This window comes from Girardinichthys multiradiatus, chromosome 1, assembly GCF_021462225.1.
Source record: "Girardinichthys multiradiatus isolate DD_20200921_A chromosome 1, DD_fGirMul_XY1, whole genome shotgun sequence".
NCBI classification, from domain to species: Eukaryota; Metazoa; Chordata; class Actinopteri; order Cyprinodontiformes; family Goodeidae; genus Girardinichthys; species Girardinichthys multiradiatus.
This window is the reverse complement of record NC_061794.1, coordinates 5,305,936-5,327,690: the sequence shown is the minus strand read 5'-3', so window position 1 is coordinate 5,327,690 and position 21,755 is coordinate 5,305,936. Positions and strand designations below refer to the sequence as shown.

Here is a 21,755-nt window from a genome sequence, read left to right as displayed (position 1 = left end):
ATGGTCCAGGGTTTTCAGAAGTGGGTACAGTGGAAGGAGGAGGGTGGACAGGGTTCTTGAATGGTAATCCAAGGAGCGAAGAATTCAGGAGGCTGCCAACCGGTGTGGTCCAATGAAGTAACGAGAGGTTAGAGTCTTTGCTCATGGAGCTGGACAGCTTCTTTCCAGAAGTTGTTAATCCAGTCAGAGTTCCACACAAAAAGGCAAGGTCAGGTTCTGGTAATCCTGCAAGGTAACAAAATTCAAATTACTAAAAGTTCAAGGCAAGAACAAGACAAGGTAATATGGCTGGAGCTGTACCACTAAGGGACAACACTCTGGCAGTGAGTTGCTGGCAGCCTCCTCCTAATATACTCCTCAGCAGGTGATCAAGGGAATGATGAGCAACTGTCACCTCTCCTCCAGGTTCCATGCCATCTAGGGGCTAAGCACAGTAAAAACACCAAACAAACAGACAAAGCACAGATCCTGACAGAGACAGAATGTAGTGGCAATTGTTGTTTAGAACAGGTTCGAAAAGGATCGCTGGTTTCCAGCGTCTTGAAGCATTGGTCGCTGACCGGTTTCTGCTGGTGTGCTGTGTTCCATTATAAATAATAGCGACATATTTTTAAATATGCATCTAATATACGTTTCCCTTATTCAGTTCAATTCAATTCAAAGATACTTTATTGATCCCCGAGGGGAAATTAGAATTCCAGTACAACCCATCCAAACATACATCATGACACAAGACAAGGGGGGTACAGGTCACCGAGGCTTTGCTGCCCACTCACAGGCGCTGCCCTTGCTAGATGAAAAGAGGCCACATTAGGAAAGTAGTTGGAAAAAATCATATTTCAATCAATCTGGGCACTCTGAGTGTTAGGTGGTTTTTGCAGTTAGAGCTCTGTAGCGCCGACCTGAAGGTAAAAGTCTTAATAGTTTGTGTCCAGGATGTGTGGGGTCTGCAGAGATGTTAGCTGCCCATTTCCTGATCCTAGATCTGTACAAGTCCTGGATGGAGGGAAGGTCAGCCCTTATGATCCTCTTTGCAGACCTGGTTGTTCGTTGCACAAGCACTTGTCTTTTATTGATAAGGTTGTTTTCATTCTAAATTCATAGTATATGGGACTGTAAACATAAAAAAAAAGGGGTGGGACATAGGAATTATTGAAAAATATTGAAAAAAGACAAGAAAATTAGCAATATCAACTGTAAACATCCGTCTCTGTGTGTCATCTCTAGAGAGCGTCTATTATAATTTTTGCTGCTTTTTTAGCTGATCTTTGAGTTCATTTGAAATGGTCTTCTATAACTTATTTTGTTCAATACAGATTATTTAACAAAGTTCCTAATATTTATTATGATTTTCAGCTCTTGCTTGCCTTATTATACTGTGTCAACTGCTTTACTTAGTGGTTTGTATATGATTTGCAGATAATTTTGTGGTCTTGTCCCTGTTTAGTGTCTGAATATTGTCAGGGATTCACATCTGTTTCCTAATTGAAAGGCTGTGCTACTTCTTACTGTCTGTGCACCAGAGTGTCATGTTTACAGTACATTGCAGCCGTTCAGTGTGGGCAGCAGTTAATACTTTTGCCACTGATACTGATACTAAGTTATTTGGCCTTGCACTGAAGGGTTGCTGTATTGTTTCCCTGTGAAGACAAAAAACACATGTTAATCTTTTTAACTGGATTTTTACAGGAATATTGCTGGCTCCTGCCAAAGGTTTTCTGAAAGAAGTCGCAGACAGCTCTCCCTCTCCTTTGCAGACCTGTTAGTGGCTCATCCATTTGTAGGTCATTGTTATTATGGCAGAAAAGAGTATAATTTGGCCTATTTGGCCTGGTCACCTATTAATGACACAGTTTTGGTCCTCAAATTCAGTTGTAAACCTTTCAACTTATATCAGCATACAGCATACTCAACTTAAATATAAACTGCTAAAAGCTTTGGGTTCTTACCTCATATTACACATTTTGTGTGAACACAGTAGGGGTGTCATCGTATTTCCCCATTTCCTAGTAAAGAATGTGCAGTCAATCATGCAGTAATCTTTTACTCATTTAGCATTGGTTTGGAAACGTTACAAGAGCTCCAAAATGGCAACATGGCTACCAGATGCATTCAAGTAATAACCTGGCCTAATAAACGGTCAGTGTGGTATTTAGTTTGCAATTTTTTGTGTAGCGTGTTGGGATGCAGTATGAAGCAATATGGATACAGGACAATCTGGTAACCATTTTACCGTCCTACTGTAACATAAACCTTTCCAAGAAAAAGACAGCACCGTGACGACCCCCCCCCCCCCCCACGCACTCACGCACACACACTTCCTTCACACATACATACAGACTTTAAGTAAGAGGTAATGAGGTGGAAGACCCCCCTCTGGCATCCCAATCATTCATTTCAGTGTGTTTTTATCTCTGGGGGCTGGAAGAAAGAAAAAGGAAAGTGCTGAGTTAAAATGTGTAAATGGATAACTCCTAAACCTTTTTCTTTCTTTCTTTCTTTCTTTCTTTCTTTCTTTCTTTCTTTCTTTCTTTCTTTCTTTCTTTCTTTCTTTCTTTCTTTCTTTCTTTCTTTCTTTCTTTCTTTCTTTCTTTCTTTCTTTCTTTCTTTCTGACTTTACCAAGTTGTTGGTATTATGAAGTTACTTTTAGAAACAGGTTCAGGAATATATGCCAAATATTCTATCCATTCATCTTCTATACCTGCTTGTCCTTCTATAGTGTTTAAACCATACAGATTTAAATGTCACTTTTGATAGGCAAATATGTTCTTTTTTCACTGGCACCTATTTGTATCCCACCACTAACACAACCACAGTAGTGCACCAAGTTCTTTGCTGAGAAAATGTTTAGCAACCAATAATAACACATCTTTATTGGCTGAGAAGCTAGGTAAATCAAGAAGATGTAAAAATGTAAGTTTTCACTTTGTTAATCCTTTCTTTTAAATCTAAATATTTAGAACCCTCTAATAAATCAGCTGCATGAAGCGGAAAGCAGACTAGGAATGTAACCATGTAAAAATATGGTACTATAAAAATTATGTTCAGTTTTATCATAATTATCAATATAATCACAGTTTGGTAAACATAAAGATTTGTTGAAATTTCCTAAAAATTTGGTAACTTATTGGAGCAATATTCCTTGGTCTACCATAAATTAACATCCTTAATCAAGAGCTGCTGTGTTTGAAGTGCTGCAACACCTCTGCAATTTAATCTCTGCATCACAGTGTGACGGGCTGATCTCATCATAGGACATTATGTCCGTGATTATACAGCTAATTAAATGCTCCATTTTGCAGCAGGGACCTTCATCTTCTCAAGGTCTTTCAGAACCTTGACTATAATGAAACTACAGCTGGTTTAAACCCGGTGCCATCATACGGCAGGTTTTAGTTGGTGTAGTTAGCTGCGCTGGTTAGCTGGGTTTTTCTACAGTTTAGTGAGGGGACTATAAGAGCTGTGTGTCACACTTACACACACACTTTGTGTGTGTTTAAGTCATGGCAAAATGTGTTCCTGGAGAAACAAACTATTACTCATGGATCTTGACCTACTTGGTAAGAGTAGTGATATTTTGCTTGAAGAAACTCTACATGGCTGTATTTACAATCCAAATTATGGGTCAAAACAAAGACGTGTGTGGTCCAAACCATTGGTTCTGAGAATAGTGTGCCCGGCAGAAGCAACATTGAACTGAACTTGGGGGGTTGATGATCTGTTCACATTATGATCTAGCCCTGTTGGTTTGTATTTTCTCTATTTGGTTCTTTTGTCATACTCAAATTTTTATGCTGAACATTCGGATTCTCCTTGGACCTCAACAGTTAGAGTTTTTGGTTAGAATTTTGTCAGCACTTTATTTTCTTTCAGCTGCAATATACTGTATAAAGCACACAGAGTACACTCAATCACATTAATCCCATTAAGATCAACCAGGGATCCTACAAAGGTTTAATGACACATTACGATTTTTATAATGCCCAGCCTTCATATGGTGTGGCTCTTGTTCAAGTTATTGTATTTTCCCTTTAGTGCTGAGGGTGCAGGTTATATTTTCTGCCAACCACCACCACATGACTCTGTTTGGTGTTCAGAGAAACACAAAATTCTGCCTTTTGCTTTCCTCAGAATTAGGTTATCAATTAACATGAAAAACATTGAGCGTTGACATTTGTAAACTGATTCTGAATAATCCATTTCTGCATCGCAGTGCATCTAAAAATAGATTTTATCCCCGACTCCTAATAGGAAGCTGTTAATGCTATCCATTATCCGTCATCTTTAGAAAATGAAAAAGTAGATTAGAATAATTTTGTTACTAGTGAGAGATACTGAGAGTTTGGCATTTGGTACCGATTCCAGTTGAACAAAATTCAAAACTAGGTTTGTAAAAAACAATAAATAAAAATATTTTTTAGCCATTAAGCTTTTGTTATAATTACTCAGAAAACTGTCATAAACCCATGCTGCTGTTTAAAACCAACCAGTTGAAAACCCGCAGAAGAAGATATCAGCAATAACAATGGCAGATTGTAGAGTACTTGTGCTGCTTACTTTTTTGAATGTAAAAAAGATTCTCCAAGAAAGTGCATTTTTTGGCCCATTTTGTAAGCATGCAGTGTTTGCACATGTTTCAAATAACATACCGGCTACTAGTGGGGTGGCGGAGAAATTACACCATCTTTACATCTGGTGTTGCCGTGTGAACAGAGATTGGACTTAAAATGTTTTCATGTAGACGTGTTAACAGAAACTGAAGAAAAAATCCTGTTTTTAATGGATTGTTGAATAAACAAGGCCTCAGTAACTGTCTTTGATTTAGTTTCTTAGGTTTCCTATGTCCTACCCCTGCCCTGAGATTTTCAGGGTCCTATTTGATTTAATTTTATAGTTACAAGGTCTACAATGTGGAACACCAAGTAGTGTCATTAGCTGACCCATTATGCAGTCTACCTTTACTCATCTTGCTGTAAACATCAGTATACAGTGCCTTTTTGTTGCTTGTTGTCTGTTCTTTTGCTTTGTAAGACGTTGTTGAAGTTAGAAATGAAGTATTTTCTCCACCAAATATATTTTATGAGTGTAGCTGCTATTGTGACATCCTGTTTGAAGTGTGACAGAAATATCATTTTTGGGCCTTATAGTAATCCCATTTTTCTGAGTTCGGTTCAGGTGTCTTAAATTGAGCCAGTTCACAGCAAATGCCACCTCAAAGCACTGCACAAGACAAACAGATTCAATTAATATATATATAGATATTGTATATAAGTAAATGAGTCCAAGCATAAGAGACATATTCAAAGTCAGTTACATACATTCTAGTTTGATTTGATTATGTCCAATAAGGTTATAATACAATGCAGTCTAATTCAGTTTATAATGCCAATAGGTAAAACGTTGTCTATATCAGGAACTCCAGACTATTGCATCTAGTCACTGACTGCATCATTACATCTACTTGTTATTTTTATGCTAAAAAAACAAATGTCAATCTGTCAATAATCAGTCAGTAAACTCTGATTATTTGATTACTTCATGATTTTCTAAGCGCCCTCAGGATTTGGATGAATTACTTCTGGTTCTACTGATGATCCAAAACGGTGACTGGATTAGTTCTAATATTTCAGTGTAAAGCCTCTTTAGTTTATATGTACAGGTCCTTCTCAAAAAATTAGCATATTGTGATAAAGTTCATTATTTTCCATAATGTCATGATGAAAATTTAACATTCATATATTTTAGATTCATTGCACACTAACTGAAATATTTTAGGTCTTTTATTGTCTTAATACGGATGATTTTGGCGTACAGCTCATGAAAACCCAAAATTCCTATCTCACAAAATTAGCATATCATTAAAAGGGTCTCTAAACGAGCTATGAACCTAATCATCTGAATCAACGAGTTAACTCTAAACACCTGCAAAAGATTCCTGAGGCTTTTAAAACTCCCAGCCTGGTTCATCACTCAAAACCCCAATCATGGGTAAGACTGCCGACCTGACTGCTGTCCAGAAGGCCACTATTGACACCCTCAAGCAAGAGGGTAAGACACAGAAAGAAATTTCTGTACGAATAGGCTGTTCCCAGAGTGCTGTATCAAGGCACCTCAGTGGGAAGTCTGTGGGAAGGAAAAAGTGTGGCAGAAAACGCTGCACAACGAGAAGAGGTGACCGGACCCTGAGGAAGATTGTGGAGAAGGGCCGATTCCAGACCTTGGGGGACCTGCGGAAGCAGTGGACTGAGTCTGGAGTAGAAACATCCAGAGCCACCGTGCACAGGCGTGTGCAGGAAATGGGCTACAGGTGCCGCATTCCCCAGACCTGGGCTACAGAGAAGCAGCACTGGACTGTTGCTCAGTGGTCCAAAGTACTTTTTTCGGATGAAAGCAAATTCTGCATGTCATTCGGAAATCAAGGTGCCAGAGTCTGGAGGAAGACTGGGGAGAAGGAAATGCCAAAATGCCAGAAGTCCAGTGTCAAGTACCCACAGTCAGTGATGGTCTGGGGTGCCGTGTCAGCTGCTGGTGTTGGTCCACTGTGTTTTATCAAGGGCAGGGTCAATGCAGCTAGCTATCAGGAGATTTTGGAGCACTTCATGCTTCCATCTGCTGAAAAGCTTTATGGAGATGAAGATTTCATTTTTCAGCACGACCTGGTACCTGCTCACAGTGCCAAAACCACTGGTAAATGGTTTACTGACCATGGTATCACTGTGCTCAATTGGCCTGCCAACTCTCCTGACCTGAACCCCATAGAGAATCTGTGGGATATTGTGAAGAGAACGTTGAGAGACTCAAGACCCAACACTCTGGATGAGCTAAAGGCCGCTATCGAAGCATCCTAGGCCTCCATAAGACCTCAGCAGTGCCACAGGCTGATTGCCTCCATGCCACGCCGCATTGAAGCAGTCATTTCTGCAAAAGGATTCCCGACCAAGTATTGAGTGCATAACTGTACATGATTATTTGAAGGTTGACGTTTTTTGTATTAAAAACACTTTTCTTTTATTGGTTGGATGAAATATGCTAATTTTGTGAGATAGGAATTTTGGGTTTTCATGAGCTGTATGCCAAAATCATCCGTATTAAGACAATAAAAGACCTGAAATATTTCAGTTAGTGTGCAATGAATCTAAAATATATGAATATTAAATTTTCATCATTACATTATAGAAAATAATGAACTTTATCACAATATGCTAATTTTTTGAGAAGGACCTGTAAAATACTTATTTAGTTTGAAATATTGTCATGCATCAACTATCACGAACGACAATTTTTTGAGAAAATCTGTAAATCAACCTACAACAAGCCCCGATCCCATACATTCAATATAAACTGAGCTCTATGTTGTTGTTTTAAATATTGGGATTATCTGGCTTTTTATCTGGCTGTCTCGTTCTTCCTTGATTTCCACCCCCGTTTTCCCTCCTTTTTAATTTTCATGTTATATTTTCCTCTCTTTCTACTGTCTCTCTACTTGTCGCTGTCATGTGCGTAAAAGTTTCTGCAGCCTCTGATTTACTGAACATGATCCGGTTTCTAAAAAACACTCTAGGAATGCAAGCTCTCCTCTGCCCATTTTGCCCTGTTTACGCAAGAATATTAGTTTTACATGTCTATGTTAGCCGTCAGCACACACACTCACACTCATCTTTATACTTTCCCATAATCCCGATGAACTTTTATCCTTCCACCATGTGTATTTTTTGAGAGGAAACAGTGAGCATGGGCATTAAGTCAAAACAAGTAACCAATAGAGGAAATTAACAGCAGGGATGGGGAAAAAATTAAAATGGCCACAGGTCCATTGAAACCTGTAGATTTCTGTGAGCAAAAGCCCAGGAAACAAAGCCTGTTGTTTTAAGCTGAGCTGACGTTGCCAAACTTAGAGATTGTTTGTTGCTGACCCCATCTGAATCAGACAGAGCCAGCGACAGCACAGGGAAACAAAAGTGGAAAACTCCCAGTGTGTGTGGATGGACTGGCTCAGACCACGAGCTGCGTGTTGGTTGGCAGTTTGTCCATCAGTGTTCTCATGCATACGTGTCTGTAGAGTTAGACCCTTGTTGGATATCCAGTACATTTGATTTTTTTTTCTTTTGCAGTTTAATGTTTTTTATGGTTAAAAGTCTGCGACTACAAAAACCTGGCATGTGCATGGAGAACAGTATCTTCCACATGTTAAACTGGATAAAATGGGTGCTTTGCTTTTGGAATGTGCTGGTGAAGGTGGAATTGGTGTGTGATGTCAGGACAGAGGGGAATCATGCTACTTCTGGGAATATGCCTTGTTTAAGCCCAAGTTTCAACGTGGCTTTTTAGTGTTAAAACAGAGTAGGATAGATTCTCTTACAAGTTCTGGCAGATGTTTAAATCTACAACTTTGCAGTACCAGGAAACAAGTCATGACTCGTCTTCAAAAGGCATAAGAAGACAGATGCAGCTATAACAGAAACGCCTCGATTGCCAAACGTTATGCAGCACAGCACAAAGAGTATATGTCTCTATGTGTTAATACAATAATTCTCATTTAGTTGACTTGCTGTTGTCAGTTTTATGGTCAGAGAGGTTCTGTGAGGTATTCTGACTTTGGTGAGTAATCGAGTGTATGTCCTGCGTTTGTTCCAGCCTACGGGTGAGGAGGCCAGTGGCTGTAAAAGTGTGCATGTTTGTTGTATCTGTCAGAGCTGTGATCTTTAAACATGACGGAGCAAGAAAAGAGAGTTAGAGTGAAGTTGAGGGCGATTGGCTTCCCGCCCGCTGGCACTGTGCCCACTTCTCCAGCTGCTGCGGAGCTCGTGTCAGGGCCAGGACTCCCTGCCAGAAGGGCTTTCCCCAGACCCTCTTCTGCACACATGCACATCCATTCATCCTCCAGATGAAAGATAACCATGCTGTACAGTCATCCTGGCCGTGCACTTAATCACAATGTTTTGATAAAGCTTTGAAAAAGAAACCCTGTATTCTGCTTTAAAGGTCTGACTCAGCAGATTTTTGGTTTGTTTTTTTACTCGCGACCAATAAAAGTAAAGAGAAGTCTTACCCGGTTGCTTAAGATGATGTCAGAAACATAATCTGTTACTGATGTCATCACAGAGCTTTAAAGAAATAATTATATTCAGTGGCATTTATCAAATAAGAATTAGTTGTCATTTTGCACACTTTAAATATATTTATAAAGATGCTCATAATTTACATTCAAAATGAAAGTCTCACATGAACTTTGTAGGATTGTCTCAGTGCACAGGTTTCACATGCGGAGTGAAAACCTCTGATGTTAATACAAGAGCTATAATAGATTGAACTGTGTTGTCTTTAGAAGAATTTGACTTTTTATTAGCTTGTTCATTTTACACAATATGATGTTTTAAGTTGGCCCGAACTCAGCAGATAAATGTCAAAAAATGCAATAAGACCTTTGGTTTGATCTGGTGTGAAACGCTTTCACTTTTCTCCACTGCCCTTAATTACTGCAAAGAAACTTAGGTAGAACCTTTTACTTTGGAAATACGTGCATAAACATACACTGAGTATAGAGCCTTAACAAGTAAATCTTCAGCCTGATGCTCCCATAACCTCTGGCATAATTCTTATTCAAGAAGAAGAAAATCTTCTTAGAGGCAGCCTGTGTATAACTGTTTACTTAACAAATTAAGCATGTACGGCAAAAACAAAGGAAGAAGGGAACATGACTTATCCACAAGTTAATGATGAAACACAGAGGGCTTAAAAGAGAAAGAGAGAGAGGGAGGTCAAAAGACTGTTTGGCCCCACTCCGCATCTTGTCTGTCTGGAAATCTGACTCCTCTCCACGTATGCCTGCCCGCATCGTCATTTAAACCTAAACATGTTTAACTGATCATGTAGTCAGAGTTTACATGTGCAACAAAAAATGAATTATATTCCGTTTAAATGAAAATTGGATCTTTACAATTTATGCATTCTTGTTTAAGGCAAGTCAAGTTTATTTCCATAGCACATTTGTGCAACAAGACAATTCAGAGTGCTTTACATGATGAATAACGTACATCGCAGTGAAATGATAAATGAAAGTAAAGAAAAATGTTATTGAACCATACATATTACTGTACTCAAAATCAATAAAGATTTGCATGTAAATCAGCAAACAGTCCCAGTTATGCATTTATTGACTTTATACACTGAGTTTGACTAAAACAGCTTGTCTAACATTTGAATCTCCTCTGCTCATTAGAACACAATGGAGTGGATTATATATCTGTGCTGCAAACTGTAATGATTTGTTTATTCAGTGTGAGACTAGAGTGTTCCATCAAACAATAGGAACATCCACACCAGAACGATTGCTTTTATGTAGAATGTTTAACTTACTGTAATTACTATCACTGTATTTAAATTAAATGAAGTATATTGTTTGCACATTTCTCATTCAAGTGCTTTTCACAGAGGGAATAAATATTACTAGGGAAGAAGACACTAATACCACCACCTACAACATTACAATGAGAATGCATTGATAATAATTATATGTTAATACTGATTCAGAATGTCGGTAATAACACATCTCCATATGCTATTGGCTCCACTTTTTGTGCAATCATTACAAAGTTAAAAATAGATGACAATTGATGTGAAGTTTTTCTGTAAACATTTGTGTTGTTTAGGAGTCTATATCTAGTATATCTGGATGAATTTTAATGTTAAGTAAAAAGTCAAATGATCATAAAAATCTCTTAGCACATTTTGGTGTACGTAAAAAAAATTTTAAGTAATATATTATCTAGCCGATACCTATTTAAACCAATTTCTGTGTTAGAAAGTAGTCACTACAGAATAAGGGTTTAAAATAAAGACAAAGGATTGGGAGTTGACATTTCAAGCTTCTTTAGCATCTTAATTAGCACAGTTAGTGTGGTTAGCTTTACTTACTGCTGAGGTGAGTTTCTGTCTAAATTCCCTATGCTACTTCTAAGATTTCCAAAAGGCTGCCAAGATTTCCAAATCCAGTATGTTCCCTAGCACACAGAGGTCATGTGTTGAGTCTGCCTGTTATGTGATGAAATGCGACTTCAAGTCAGTTTGCTCCTACTTCAATTTCAAATTACATCGACACAGTGAACTGACGTCCTGTGACTTCTCTTCGTACCTGAAAAAGTTAAGTAAATTACAGTCAAAACAGTTAAAACCGCAAAGTCTAGTTTTCTGTAATTAGGTAAGGTAAGTTTATTTATATAGCGCTTTTCAGCAACGAGACACTCAAAGCGCTGTACATACAATTACAATACAATCACAAAGCAAATAAACACAGATACAGACACAGAAAAACAAATCAAATGATAAAATCAAACAACAGAGGTAATTTAAAAAAGTAAAATAAAATAAAGAGAATCGAATAGAATGATGGACAAGAAAATTAAAGGACAATTGGACTGAAAACGCAACTAATCATGCCTAGATGGCACAGTCAAAGGCCATTCTAAACAAATAAGTTTGGAAACAAATTAGTAGGAATAAACAGCTTTTAGGCCAGTTCTTACATTTGTGCTTCCTTTGACTGTTGTTAAACGCCTTAGTGATACTTTAACGTTGCCTTATACGGTGCTTAATAAAAAGTACAATAAAGTTCTTTTTAATTTTATGTCCATTTGGCTAAAATAAATAATATAAAATGTCATGAAAGATTCAACAAATAACTCCTTAGGTTTAGCTTTGTATGGAAGGGCCGCTTTGACACTCACATGAACTGGGTATCATGCCCAAGCCAAACTGTTGAGGATGATGATAGGTAGTCAGCTGGAGGGATGGCTTTTATTACAACCAATCCCAATGTTTTTTTGTTTTTTTTTACCTAATTAGCTTTGAGAGAGAAAAGGAGAGGGAAATCTGTCCTTGCTTGTGGAGCCAGTCCATTTTCTAATTGCTCTCTTCCAAGTTCAGTCATTGTTAAAACATGTGTGTTTTCCAGATGTCAATCTTACCCCTGTGATGGCAGAGACTGAAGCAGATTATACAATATTCTGATTTTTAATCCATCAACTAAGGTGACTTATTAAGGAAAACCGGATAATGAAGCCAGAATTTAGTATCTGACTAAAGCAGTAAACAACACTTTTTCTCCTAGTCTTTGTTTTTACATTGTGGGATGAAAGTTTTGGTGAACGTGTTGTAGCAATAATGCTAGTAACCATAAAAGCAAATTGGCTGTAATTCTTAGAGTGAAATAGCTTATTAAAGATGGATGTAGCCATTGGAACTGTGTGCTGGAGCCTTGCCAGCGCGGCTCAATGAAAGGATTCACTGACTGGCAAAAAAACGTTTCATCTACAATCAGCTGCAAGAAGCGAAATTTCTTCAGTGATTACAGGAGGTTACTTCTCTTATCAAATACTGTCAGTAAATTCCTTTCACAAGTCAATATGTTGTCATCGGATAGAAATTTTGTAAACATTTCCTTAAATACAGTTGCAGCTTGTATAAAAAGATGCTCACTGGCATCAAGGCCTTTTTGGTTAAAACAGAAGCGTTTTGTTGCGTTTCTACCGTCTGTGTATACCATAAGGGTGCCCGTTTCCTCTGACAGTAGCACAATTAAAAACTAGAAAAATTTGCATTTCCTGCGAAAATGCAGTGTGAATGCTGAAAGCTGAAATTTGTACCTGAAAGCTGGCAGAAACAAGCTGAAATTGACTACAGGCAATCTGCTAAAATTTAATGAATTAGAAGAAAACAGAAATGCTAAACTCATGTTGAAAGCTGGCAGAAAGTGGCTAAGGCTGAAAGCAGAATGTCAACTGAAATCTGATAAATTAGTAGAATTAGCAGAAACGGCAAAGAAAAACTGTCATCTGATCTGTTTAAGCAGGAAGACTATCAGGTAAAAAACACCGTAGCATGGTGAAGTTACCTCAAAACTACTTGAATTAGTTGTTGAAATACAAGAACTGACAAAAACATAAAAAAAGCAGGAAAGAGCTACCCATAGATGAGCTGAAAAAGCATAGACTGAAGCAATAAAATAGCCTAAGAAGTTGAAGTCAGTGCTAAAATATATAAAAAATGGCAAAAAATTTTGTAGAAGAATGAACTAACAACAAATATGCTGAAGAAACACAAAACCAAACAGGAAATTGCCTAAAAAGGCAAATTGCTTATTCAGCTAGGAGAGAAGAGAGGAGAAAGAGAAGCTAAAATGCTAACATTAGCATATTGACTATCACTAGCATGAAGGCTGATATTAATTAACCTCATCTACTATTCAAAATGCAATGTATAAGGTAAAATTAGCTAAAATGGTAATGCTTACTACAGCCTATATTCAAAAGTCTATGACAATGGCCTTTAAAATTATTCACTCTTCAGGTGTTGGAAGAGCAGTAGAAGCTGTTTAAGAGGCTGACATCAAATAGTCGCTGTTTTGATGCTCCACTGGGACCTATGAAGATGGTCTTATCATCATAAGTCACAGAGTAGTGGTTTCATTTTGGTTCTGATAGAGATTGGAACTGGTTCTGATAGGAGCTGGTTCCTGATTCTGACAGACGGTTGCTCCTGGATCTGGTGAAGATTTGTACCTGATTCTGATAATTTGGACTTGTTTCTGATGGTTGCTTGTACATGGTTCTGGTGTAGATTTGTTCAAGGTTCTTATGGCGATTTTTGCCAGTTTCTGGTGGAGTTGGGACCTGGTTTTGATTAAGATTTCTTCCTGGTTCTGATGAAGATTTGTACAAGGTTCTGATGGATGTTTCTTTCTGGTTCTGATAGGTTTGACCTGGTTCTGATAGACATTGGACCTGGTTCAGATGGAGGTTTGTATATGGTTCTGATGAAGATTTGTACCAGGTTCTGATGGAGTTTGTACCTGGTTCTTATAGAGGTTTATTCCTGTTTCTGATGGAATTTGGATCTGCTTCTGGTGGATATTTCTCCCTGGCTCTGATAGAACGTGGATCTGGATACAGGTTTGTATCTAGTTCTGATACTGGTTTGTACCTGGTTCTGATGGGCATTTTTTCCTGGTTCTGGTGGAGGGTCCCTAACTGGTTCTGATGGAGATTTCCTCTTGGTTCTGATGGATTTTGGGTCTGGTTCTGATGGAGCTTTTCTCCAGGTTCTGATGGATTTTGGAACTGGTTTTGATAGAGGTTTCTTTCTGGTTCTGATTGAGTTTGGACCTGGTTCTGATAGTGGGTGACTAACTGGTCATGATGAAGAATTCCCCCTGGTTCTGATGGAGTTTGGGTCTGGTTCTAATGGAGATTTGTTCCAGGTTCGGATGGTTGTTGGACCTGGTTCTGATGGAGGTTTCCTTCTGGTTTTGATGGAGTTTTGAACTGGTTCTGATAAGGGGTTCTTAACTAGTCCTGATGGGGAATTCCTCTGGGTTCTGATGGAGTTTGGAACTGGTTCTGATGGAGCGTTCCTAACTGGTCCTGGTGAAGAATTCCTCTTGGTTCTGATGGAGTTTGGATCATGTTCTGATGGAGATCTGTATCTGGTTCTGGTGGAAGTCTGTACCTGGTTCTGATGGATGTTTCTCCATGGCTCTGATACAGTTTGTACCTGGTTCTGATGGAGGTTTGTTCCTGGTACTGATGGAGCTTTTTGCCAGGTTCTGATTGAGTTTGGTCCAGGTTCTGATGGAAGGTTCCTAACTGGTTCTGATGGAGATTTCCTCTTGGTTCTGACAGAGTTTGTGTCTGGTTCTGATAGAGACCTGTTCCAGGTTCTGATGTGCTAACAGCCTATATGCAAAATTCTATGAAATTGCCTTTTAAATTTAATCACTGTTGTCTAGCTGTTGGAACAGCAGTACATACTGTTCAGGTACTCAAAAGGTACAGAAAATGGCCGCCATGTAGTTGCCTCCTATGAAGATGCAAAGGGTTAGGGGTCGGGTCAGGTTTAGGCCATAGAAATGAATGAAATTGAATGGAAGTCAATGCAAACTCCTCACAAAGACAGTAAAACAGGGATGTTTTTTGAGTGTGTGTGTGTGTGTGTGTGTGTGTGTGTGCCAAGGCTCTTCTGTGTGTTTGAGTTGGAGACAGGGAGAGAAGAAAGGCAGAGTCACATACAGACATATACAGTGCAAGATACACAGAGCTATAAATACAACAGTGAGGAATGAATCAGCCAATCAGCAAAGAGTGTCAGTGTAACTTGACACCTGCGGCATTTCTACCGCAGCACCTCACTGTCGTCTCCCCCCGGCCTGGGCTTTTAACACGGAGGCGCATGCTCCCGAACTACCGCCCATAACTCAGACACCGTAAGGGCTATCGACGTCATTCTTGGACTGTTTTTCTCAGAACGGAAAGGGAAACGAAAATATTAACACTTTTTTCTTGAAATTATAATATTAAAGGCACAACACTAGGTGAAAAGAAAGGGAAAAATGGAGAAAAACACAAAAATGCCTTAACATGCTCTTGAACAACGTCTAATAACTCAGAAACTATAAGGGCTATCGATTTGATTCATGCACCGTATGAATCAGCACACCTTGTTGAACAATCACGGAGCTTCTCAGGTTTCTACAAAAATCTGTCTGGGAGGTGTGACCCTGTGAAAAAGTGGATCATTTTGACAATTTTTAACCCGAGTGAAGGTGAATTTTTCACTCTCAAACAAACCTACTTCACGAGAAAACAATAAAAGGTATCCAAACAATTTTTGGACCGTAGGTATCAGCATGGATCAGTGAACAGTCCTGGAGATTTTCGTGTGTCTACATAAATCCGTGTAGGAGATATGACAGTGTAGAAAAGTGGATAATTTTTCAATTTTAATCGATTTTGGGAAGGACAGATTTGGTACTCCTAAACAAACCTTTTTTATGTCAAAACAATAAAAGGTATGAAAACAATTCTTTCACTGTGAGTGTCAGCAAGGTCTGAAGATAAATCTCCACAAGGCTCATGTCTCGAGAGGCGGCGATTCGAAAACATGCGAGTTTAAGGATTTTTTGCTCAGATTTTTTCTGAAATTCCTATAGATTTCCTATACAGGGTGTGTTGACTTTGCATTGCTTTGGGGTGTGTTGCCAGAAAACTGTTTGTCCCACATCAATGAGGGTGACATTTTCTTTATGCGAAAGAGCATCCTACGTTTTGATGTATAATTTGTATAGGTAGAGTGAAAATTGAGCGAGTGAGGAGAGTTTTGTTCATTCTTTTTCAGGTTATTCAAAAACCTAGAGTGTACACTCTAGCGACACGAACAACCCATCATTGGATTACATTATAAAACTGAAATTCTGAAAAAACTGTAATAAAGTTTGAATCCAAATTGTAGAACAACTGTAAAAGATATCAAAAAGTTGAATGATACAATAATAGCAGAGGGTTGTGAAAGCATTTTAAAAGTTGAATGGTGTTTCTAGCTGAAAGTATGCAGAAGTAGTTAAATGGCAAAAACAGTTAAGTTTTAGTGGAATTTTTGCCGTTTTCCATTCATTTCAATGGGAGCAAAAAATCCATTAAAAGCTGAATATTTAAAAAAGTATAAAGAGTATAAATACCAAAAATCGTAGCCGGAATGTCCTAAATAAGCAGAATATTGCAGAAGTTGAATGGCAGAAATAGCACAAAGTATGCAGGAGGAGTAGCGAATCAAAAAGTGTACGGAAGCAACCAGAATAAGAATAATAAAGAATAAAGAGAAACAGGATCTCAATAGTGTGAATCCCTTCAGCATTCACACAATAAAGAGAAAGAGGATCTCAATAGTGTGAATCCCTTCAGCATTCACACAAAAAAAGGTTCCAGAGGGGAAGGATTCCCTTGAAAAAATATGTTCCCCTGGTCACACAGCACTGGTGTTACACCATGGAGGCGCTACATGTTTTTCACCATACAGTGTTTCCACAGAGTTCTTTAGGTTTAGGTATGAGTCCTGTCAGGTTCAGGTTGGTGAACATCAGACTGGACCGGAGAATCCGCTTGTGTGAGGCGAGCTCACAGAGGTCACAGAAGAAGGGGAACAGATTATTTCAGGGGAACAGAATTTCGCACAACACCTGTCTCCATTTTTGGGGACAGGTGTTGTGGTTTGGAATTTCCTGTATGGAGAATCCCTGGCACATGGGCATCATGACCCCAATCAGTAGATATCGATGCACACAGCATAACGGTGGCCAAACAGTTTAAAAATCACAGATTGTGGGGTGTGATTTGCCTTGATTCCCAGTCTATGTTCTCTTGAAATGTGGTGGTTTTATTAATCAGTCACATTTGAACCTTGAATGTTTTGGGTACAAGCTTCTCATGATAGTTTTTGTGTATCATCCAGGTTTGAACACAGTCATATTCACACACGTTTTCAGCTCCACCCACAGATTTTGTGGTGGCTGCTCTAAAACAGAGACTTTGTTATCCTTAAGTTTTAACTTCCTGTATTAAAATGTTGCTTAAGTAGTTTCACATATTCTTTTTCTCCTTGTAATACCATGTATTAACATAATGTAATGCCTCCACCTGAAACTTTGAAGTTCTGATGTTGTTCTGATGTTGTTCTGAGGCTCCATTTTTTTTTTCCAAATATATCTACGGTCATTATGGTCAAATACATAAATTTTATTTTCCTCAAAAACAATCTTTCTCATTATTCTGGCATTTAGCAAACATCCAACCTAGTTTGATTTAATGTCACATGGTGAAAAAGTCATTTTATCTACTATAAGCCCCACATTAGGCCTTCAATTGTGGTATCATGGAGACTGCGCTCTCATCTTATAAAGTAGCCCTAGGATGTATCAGTATGAAAACATTTTCACAACAATTTCTGTATCTAAAAAGAAAACTAAAGATGTTATGTGTGAGTACAGCTTGCAGGTAACCACAATAATTTGTGTATTTTAACTCTGTCATTCAAGCTGGACATCTTATGTTTTTTTACCCTTATTTTTATGATTGTTTTATTTAGAGATTCATTGATCAGAGATTTGTGGCCCATTTCCAACTTCCAAATTTTAAGAAGTTGAGCTGCCGAATCCTGTTTTTGTCAATTCACAATTTCTCTTTAAGAACTACATTGGAAGAAGATACAAAAAACAACAATCAAAAGTTTTTGTTTCAACCCTTGATGCCTAACAACAGTTTATATTGGGTCCATAGGCAATATCACAATGTGTATGTGAGACAGCAGTCACTGTAAAATAAGATATAATATTATTTTAACAATAAGACAAAATTGATGAGTTTAGCATTGTCTGTTAGTTATTAGATGCATGGTTAGTCTTAACACTGCTAGCTTTGCTTAAACAGCAGTTTCTCTGGAATGAGACTAACTCAACATGTATCACAGAGGTTGAAAGCTCAAAAGGACAAAACAGCATTACTCCTGTCCGCCTTACTGGTAGCCGCTCTCTCTTGGTCTCTCACTATGCAAATAGACATCAGGCATGTGTTGACATGTCATAGACCATACTATCCATTTAAAATGCTGCTTGCATTTCTGTGCTTCCACTGACCTCATTTTTATACTCATAATATACTGCACTGATACTGAAAATAGCTAGGTTTGCTTCTTCTTTAACTAACACTGTCTACACCGAAGATTGTTGATGCCAGTGCAACGTGGCAGTGCCTAGTGTTTGTTTACTGATCAGAAAAAGAGGATATTTTTCTGTTCTGACTGATCGAGGCCTGGTAAGAACAGATAAAGCCGAAAATCATAAATTTTTGCGTCACTAGTCGATTGCCTTGTGCAACTATAATGTTTTTTAAAGTATAAAGTTTTTTATGAAATCAATTTTCCTTTGCTTTGTTTTGTGTATACTTATTATGTCTTGTATTTTTATTATTGTTGTGTAGTAGTTTTATTCAAGTTTTATTTGTTAAAGTGCTTTATGAATAAAGTTGACAATGACAAACTTACGAAAATTGAATTCCCATTCAAATAAAACAGATTTAAAGCAAGAAATAAATCTGTTTGAATATAAACATGTATATTACGGCATAAGTAATCTCTTTTTTCTCTGATAGTTCGGACTGCATTTAGGGTGTGGTACAAGGCTTAGATGACTTGTTTAACTGAAGTTCAGCTTGTTTGTCTCTTTCTCGCATGCCTCCATTGGCTTGTTGTACTCTGAGGTAGGGCTGGGTATTACTTGCTAAAATGCAAACCCCAATGAAGAAACTGAATTAATGTCATGTTTAAATAATGTCCTGGACGTTTCTTTTTAATTCTTGCGCAATAGGTTCAGGTAATAATGTCATTTTTGTCAATTAGGGTCTTAAATTTTAAGTTTAGTGAGTGGTAGTCACTTAGTGGTAGTCAGAAATTGTATTGTTGTTTTTTTAGGCAATAAAGTTTTATTTATTGAAACGTTGTGGGACCTGGGGTGATAATTTTGGAGACCTGCAAGTGACAGGCATAGAAGTCAAAATACTGAGATAAATAAAGAATTTACTAAATTTAGCAAACAATTTATACAAATTAGCATTCTGTTCCAGGAATTTAGAAAACTGTGTGCACAGATCTGCTAATGCAGTGGTTCCCAACCTTTTTTGACTTGTATATCCCCTGAGCCATTTTCTTATGCCACGGGTACCCCTCAGCCAAACGATCTTATCAAAATAATAGAATGTACAACAAATAATTATTACATTTAAACAATTTTATTTAATCTCTTGATCATTTAGTTCTTAAGCCCTTTTTTTCATTTGAGCTCAAATTAAACATAAAGAAAACTCTGTTGCTGTGAAAGTGATCTAAATAAATCAACATAAATTATAAGCCTGCCTTTGCTAAAAGAAAAAAACTGAAGCTCTTTTGAATAAGTCCCCAATAAACAAACATTTAAACTTAAGAAATCAGGAACCGAACATTTAACAAAAATAAAGCTCAGGCTCACTATATCAGTTTTACTTAGTTTTCATCATTTACCTGAGTTTTAACCTGAGATTGCTTGTCCTTGACAAGCTTTAATAGATCTTGAGGCAAAGTGGAAATAGCTGTTACTTTTCTCTCTCTCTCCTGGCAGCGGAGAGTCCTGCAGGTGAACAGCAATGACACCCCTGCTCTAGTCTTTCCCACCTGTAGTTGTTATCGTGCTGTTTTTGCTCTTTTGGTCGATAAATGTTTGGTGTATGTTGGACCTGGGTCCTAATTAAGTATCACACATCCAAGAATTATCCCTACTAACTGAGGATATTTACCCGTCATCTTGGAAATAAATGTTAAATGTTTCCACGTACCCCCTGCAATGTGCCCATGTACCACTAGCGGTACAAGTACTCCCGGTTGGCAATCACTGTCCTAAGGGACATCGTTCATTATAAACAATCAAGAGGAGGTAACTGTTTGTGTTCACAGATGTTACAAAGTTGGACAGATATTACTCCAAGGCTCATTACCTTCTCAACAAACTGTTGGTAAATCAAAACCAAATCTCTTAGAGCAGACTGCACTCTACAGTCAATTAGTCAGTTTTACTGGGAGCAGACGAGTGCTTAGAACAGACTACCAAGATACTAAATGATAAAATCTCCATCATGACACTGTTGGAATGACATTAACAATAGACATACATGATGCAAACAGTGCTGTGAAAAGTTTCTGTTTTTACTTTTTACACTTAAATGCTTTAGATCATCAAACAACTTTTATGATCTGACATAGTTAATCTGAGTGAGAACAGAAATAGCTATTTGAACCAACATGCCAAAATGTAAAAAAGTAATCGCCCTCTACTGACTGATTGTACCTACCTTAGCAGCAACTGACATTAGACTTTTGCGATAATTGGAAATTAATCTTTTACATCGCTGTGGACAAATTTTAACCCACTCTTCTCTGCAGAATTGTTTTAATTCAGCCACATTGGAGAGTTTGCCAGCATGAATGGCCATTTTTAAGATCATACCACAGCTTTTCGATCAGTTTTAAGTGCAGATTTTAACAGGCCCTGTTAAAACCTACATTTTTATTTTTAGCCGTTCAGGGAGCTACTTGATTTTGTGGCGGTTCTGTGGTGGTTCTGCTATGACCTCCTGTCAGAATCGTCGACGAACACTTGGGAGTTTTTGCAGTAGGCTGACCACTCCTGAGAAGGTTCAGCACTGTTTCATGTTTTCTCCAATTCTCCTGTACTCAGATTATCTTTGTCTGTTATTAAAATTTGTTTAATCTGAAAGATTTGAGTTTTTTAGAAAAGAAAAACTGTAAGTGAGCAAATACTTTTTTCTAGCACTTTATAAATCTGATGTGACTTGATACATAGCAGTCAGTGCTGTTGTAGAATTGTTTAGCTTTATGTTGCAGTTTGTAGACCTTATCTAAACCAGGAGTTTCCAAACCTCTCAACTTCTGATTGGTGGTTAAACTATGATGGTTAAAGTAAACCATCATTACATAATAATAACATAAACTGCTTCAATACCCATTAAACTATTTTATCCATTTAGAACCACTGTTTTTATTTAAGAATTGCGGTAAAAATATATTATGAGTTATCACTGTTAAATTTAATCTGATTTCTGTAGATCATCTCCAGACCCTCGACCTTCAATGAGTTGGGGTTCTAACACTAACATTAAGAACCACTGCTGTAGAATTTCGACCCTCGCTTCACTGAGAGAATGGTTTTCCTTGATCTGTGGGTTTATTTCCACACTGGACCATTGTTGGGCTCTGCAGACAATACAGTCCTATAGGGACCATTTCTAAACCAGAATTGCATTTAGGAAGTTTTGAAATGTTTTAAAAATATCTGCCTCTAAACCTACCTAATTTATTGGAGCTTATCTTTAAGTAAATGTATCAA

At 37.8% G+C, this 21,755-nt stretch overlaps 1 protein-coding gene across 2 annotated transcripts in view; it reads left to right on the top strand.

The window, feature by feature from the left end:
- plagl2 (pleiomorphic adenoma gene-like 2) overlaps positions 1-21,755 on the top strand; it is a 90,935-nt gene that overhangs the window by 37,851 nt on the left and 31,329 nt on the right. The window lies entirely within an intron of this gene.